Raw genomic sequence first — 6,177 nt, 5'->3', positions numbered from 1 at the left:
AAGAAACACTTTCACTCTCACACATATCCAAGTTTAGAATTAGAAAACTGTTGGGCAAATTAATGTGCAGCGAAAAACCTGCATCAACTAATGATGAACAATACGAAAGACATAATCACACACAGATAATAATGAAAGTAAATAAACAATGACATAAGAATTAACATGGTTCGGCAATGTGTCTACGTCCACAAGAGTAAGCGACGACTAAAATTCATTATTTGTAAAAATCAGGGTTACAACATTGTATATATGCTAACCCTACATGTAAAAAGGGATTAGGACGTTCCCCAAATACCTCTGTATCAAACTCAAAGGATTTGCATCCAAATCCCTAACCTATTGATCTTCCCAATTCAAAATTCAAAACCAGCACCGAAACCAGCGCCAAACTCGATAGTTTCTTATTGAGACTAAAACTGTCAATGGTTTCAGACAATACAGCTAATGGTTTCAGATAAAACATTGACAGTTTCTTCTTGAGCCTAAAACGTCGATGTAACTGTCGTCTGTTTCTTCCTACAACCTAGCTTCCTTGTTTTTTCTCAGCATGTTTTCCCTATGCATATGTTCCACTTAATATGAGCCACATACTCCAACAATCTCCACTTCGGCGAATATTCACCCCTTAGGAGAAATACAAAAACATACCCCGCAGCTCCACTTGGGACAATAGATTGGGACACCTCGCATCTAGCAACTGGAGATGTTGATCAAGTCTAAGCAATGCTTGAACTTATCCTTGGTAATAGGCTTTGTCAACATATCTGCTACATTCTCAGAAGTGTGAACTTTCTCAAGTTCACCAGAAGTCTGATCCTGTGAAACCTCACATCTATATATGCTTGGTCCTCACATGATACATTTGGTTCTTTGCTAAATAAATGACAATGACTATCACAATGCAGCTAAACTCCACATTGCTGAATACTACTACAAAAAAGGGGTTTTTAGTGATGAAATTATTAGTGACACAGATAAAATCGTCATTATTAGTGAGCCATTAGTGACAAAAATAAAATTTTTCACTAATACTCAACGTATTAGTGACGTTTTTTAATGTCTTTTTAAGTGATGAAAGTAAAATCATCACTAATAATTTCGACACTAAAAGGACATTTCTCGCTCAAACTATTATAGGAAAAATATTAGCAACGATTTCTTGGGTATTAGTGACAAAAATTTTCGTCACTAATATTGGGCTATCAGTGAAGGTTGTGATCCGTTACTAAAATTCTCACCTAGAACCCTTATTTCCCCTTCACACTAAAATCCCAAATCTCTCTCTTCCCCCCCCCCCCCCCACTTCGTGCTGAAATCCCAAACCCTTATTTTCCACGATCGAACCCTCCTCCCTCTTCCCTATCCTCCCTACATGATCAAAGCCTGCCATCAGACGCACCTCCAGGATACCGCCAGACGCACCGCCGCCACTAACCACCGCCGCCTGTAAGAAGGTGTGCCTCCTCCTCCCCTTCCCCTCGTCCTCCTCTTCTTCTTCTTCTTCTTCTATTAGTGTATTTGTGTGTGTGTGTGTGTTTTTTTTTTTTTTTTTTTTGGTTATTGTCTTTTCATATTGAACTATGGTTTTGACAGTTGCATTTTTTTTTTTTTTTTGGTACTCTTGTGTATTTATGTTGAACTTGTTACTTCTCGGTAGTATCAGATGAGCATATTTCTGCACATTGAGTCATGTGTGATGAAGAATCATATGTCTTGGCATGATCTAAGATTGATAGTTCCTTAAAGGTCTTGATTTTTTGGAGTCTTCAGTTTTATATTAGTTTCTTATGATGTTATTTCATCGTGTCCTTTATATTTTGATTTTGGATGTACTTTGAGTTTGTTTTCATGTATTATATTTAATAGAATGGTTTGAATTATCCTTTCTTTTGAGAAGGTCGTTTATTATATAGGCAAGACTGCCAATTATACAAGGAATCTTAAATCTGTACATGTTAATTACAAAGAGTGATCTTAGGAAGTTATATATGGTAAGCCATCTAATTTGCATAGAGTGATTTTAGGAAACTATACATGGTAAGCTAAATCTCTTATCGTATTTATAAAATTATATACAACCAATATTAATAACTATTAACAAGGCATAATTTATGGCCTTCTATTGACATCCCCCCCTCAAATTGATGAGGATTATCCATAAGCATCAATTTTTTTGTAAGAAAATTATGTCGTTGCCGTATGAGAGCCTTGGTGAAAATATCTACCACTTGAAGATTGCTAGACACATGAGGAAGTGAGATAGTTTGAGCTTCAAATGCCTCACGCATGAAGTGGCAATCAACCTCGATAGATTTAGTTCATTCATGGAGAAAGGTCACCCTCTTCTTTGACTGCCCTTAGCCCAAATTTGGCTCTAATTTAAATAAATGTCCATAATAGTCCTTTAACCACTCAAAATTAGTCACAATATTTTTCCCTTTCAAAATAAAGCCCATTATGAGCCTCAAATCACCAAATGACTGAAATTGGGTTACATTAACAACAGTTGGCCCACAATAGACCTAAATCATAACGTAGCCCAAACAAAGGTTTTGTTTTTAGTTTGTGATGAAATTTGTAAAACTAGGGCAACTATGAGCTGGTATCTTCTATTGGATAGAGGCAAAAAAAAAAAAATTCATATTTTTTTTATACTTTAATTCATTATATGCATGTGTTCATTGAAGGTTAGACCCATTTAAGAATCGTTACCATACATTCATGTCTTATCGTAAATGCAAGACAAATCAATTAATATTAAATTTATTATTAGTCAGACTATATAAATTAGTAATCAAATGAACATGTTAATTATTTGTTACATTTACGGTTAGTGATGTTTGTATTTCAACTATTCTTGAATTGTCCAATGTGTGGACAATTTAGGAAGTTGCATCTTCATTGTTGTTATCGTTCACGCTTTGTTCATTGTCATTACATATTTCGACATAGAGCGTCTCTACTTATGTTCTCTGGTTCTATAGTGAGGTGTCGTGACAATTTATTAGTGATGAAAAACTAGCAACATGTTCACTTCCCCCATCTTGTGTACGTAGAGAGTCATGGGGAGATGCTACCAAAATTTAGAATGATTATGATCAAAGAATTTGAGCGATTGACTACTGTCATGACATCCCGGACCCTATCAGAGAACCGCTCTCTAGCAAAAAGGGGTGCGGTTGCGAACTGAGAAAAGGATGTGTGATTTTGAAAAAAAATTTCATGGAAAAACAAAGTGTGATAGATTCGTCACTAACCTTTTGAAGTGCGGTTAGAGCACTTGATTACTACCCCATTAGGGGTAGAATCGGTTTGCGTCACCAGAGTCGGGCTTGAGAGTACGGTTACAGGAGGGGAAGGTATTAGCACGCCCTACCCGCCCGTTCTTACGAACGGTACCATATTAATAAAAAATTATCCCAAAATAAATCTAATAAGCCTGTCAAAATTACTTCCTTTCAAAAATCAAAAAAATAAAAATACCATATAGGTATTCCCTCAGAACCGGGGCAATCTAATAGTCCGAAGAGTCCATGCCCTTGGTTGCAATCATCAAGACAGAAAATCAACAAAATAGAGTATGAAATACGCTTCCAAAGATTTTGAAATCTGTAGGTTTTTCTAAGTAGGAAAATATTATTCCAGGAGGTTTTTGAAGTTCGTTTGGGATGAAAATGATTTTCTAGGCTTAAAATATTTTTTATGATTTTTTTCTAAGTGTGAAAACTTTTTTTTTTTTTTTTTGTGATTTTTGGTGATTTTTCAATATTTTTTCCAAACTTCGAAATAGAAAAAATAAAAAACATGAAAATCAAAGTATGAAAATATTTTTTTGGATTTTTTGAGAATTTTGTGATTTTTTTTTTTTTTGAATTTTTTGGATATCTAAATAATAATATATACAAGTAAAATGGAGAGAACCAGCGTGAACCGGTTCCGGGAATGATGAACCGGTCAAACATTGACCGGTCTGGGGAAAAAACTAGTTTAAGGTCTTGATCGAGACCAAAAATCAACACGCGTTGCCTTACGCATGGGCTGTGTGTATTCAGGTGTATGTGCGTGCATGAATGTGCACGCGCATGAGCGTGTGCGCATGTACGACCGTGTATGCATTAGAATGTGAGCATTGCATGTACATACATGAGTGGGTGATGATTCATGGAAGTGCGTGCACGCACGTACATGAATGTGTGTAAACGTATGTGCATGCATGAAAGTATGAATATGTGGCATGCATGTGCACGAGTGTGTGAGTTTGCTTTAGTGCGTACGTGCATGGAATCTATGTTGCATGCTTTGATGTGTACGTACGTGCATGGAATGTGTGTTGCATGCTTTAGTGTGTACGTGGGTGTGTCCTACGCGCGTGTGGGTATATGTGAATTGGCGGTGTGTGATTGCAGGTTATGCAGTGACGCGTTGGTGTATATTTCAGTGTGTGTGCAGGTGTGTGTTTTGCACGGCATTAAAAACTATGTGCAGTGTGTGTTTAATAGGTGTTTTATGTAAGTGCATGAAACAGTGCGTGTTTCGGTGTGCGTAATAGTGTGTGTGTTTATGTGAATTGGCAGTGTGTGAGTGCAGATTATGCAGTGACGTGTTGGTGTATATTTTAGTGTGTGTGCAGGTGTTTGTGCACTGTGAGTGAAGGGTGAGTTTCTCTGTGTGTGGTTTAGTGTGTGTGTGAGTGCGTGTAAAGGTGTATGTGCTGTGTGTAAATGAGTGTAAATTAGTGTGTGTTTGGTGGCTCCCTGGCAAATAAAAACCAACGCAAGCATGCACGGAAAGAACTACGCAGATAAAGCGAGTTCCATCCTCAATGGAAAATATAACCAAGCCATCGGACGAAAAGCATATCTTCCAAACTCTGCTCGGTTGGTCTTATTTCAACAAGAACATTCAAACCCAAATCTAAGAAAAATCAATTTCTATTTGCTCGTCCCATCACAGATCTCCGAAATCATCAAAAATCCCTCCTAGATCAGATCAAATATGTAAAAACAAATTGTCTTGGACGAAGCCGAAAAGTGGAAAAACGATGCAAACTTCGATCGAACCTAGTTGACTTAGGGCTGTGGTGGGAGGAATGAGCAGGTTTGGTGGTTTCAGATGAGTCTTTCATATTGGGACTGAACAAGAAAGAGAGAAAGAGAGTGTGCGTTGTGCCATGAACTGATGAAACAGAGTGGAAGAGAGTTGTGAGGCTGCTGTGCAAGGGCTGTGTGCGTTAGTGGGTGGGTGCTCTCAACAATGGAACCTTGTCAGTTCAACTTTGTTCTCAATGAACAAGCAAACCTACCCAGAACACAATGACGCTCTTCAGCACCACCGTTTTATCATCATAAGGTCGCTAAATATTAAACAAGCATCCATTCTTCTGGCGACTCCGCAAAGTTCCATATACTTCATATGATCGACCATCCTCCCAACTTTGATTCATCCATACTAACCCTTCCAAACTACTCCCTCTTCAACTAACACTACTCAAGAAAAAATTATAACAAAACAGGGATCAAGTCCACCGTTATTCTCAATCTTTATTCAACTAAAATCAATGATTCAATAATAAGAAGACCCGAGTTTCCATCAAACATACAGTTTATGGAACCCTGAGTTTGAATTTGCTTCTCATGAGTAGTTGCCAGATTGCGAGTTTACGGAAGAAAAAAAATTGAGCAAAAGGTTCTTGTAAACTTAGGATGGAAGCTAAACGTACCTTCGTTGATCCCACGTGAATGGCAGATATAGAAGCTTAACGAAGTTGTCAAGAGTAGGGTTCAGAGTTCTTAGTGCGGCGCTATTGTTGCCGGTGGTGATGACGTTGAGCAGATGCAGGAGCTGGAGCTTGGGGAGGAGCCTGGAGATGCAATTGATGGCCGAGGCGGAAATGCTCTGGGTGAGGTTGCATCTTCTCGCTGCTGTGAAGGTAGTGGACGAGAGTGGCGGGACTTACTGAGCTCCAGTGAGCTAGCCGTGCTGGTTTGCTGGAACTAGTAAGCCAAAGGGGTTGCAGGTGCTTGCTCGCTGCGGAGAGCGATGCTCGAGGATGTGGGAGAGGATGAGAGAGGACTGGGGACTGAGCTCCAGTGAGCTAGACAAACTAGTACGTGAGGGAGAGTGGGAGAGAACTAGAGAGGCTTCCGATGGAGGAAGAGAATGGTTGAGAAGGAG

The sequence above is a fragment of the Malania oleifera genome, chromosome 7 (genome assembly GCF_029873635.1).
Source record: "Malania oleifera isolate guangnan ecotype guangnan chromosome 7, ASM2987363v1, whole genome shotgun sequence".
NCBI lineage: Eukaryota > Viridiplantae > Streptophyta > Magnoliopsida > Santalales > Ximeniaceae > Malania > Malania oleifera.
Note: the sequence above shows the minus strand (reverse complement) of the source record.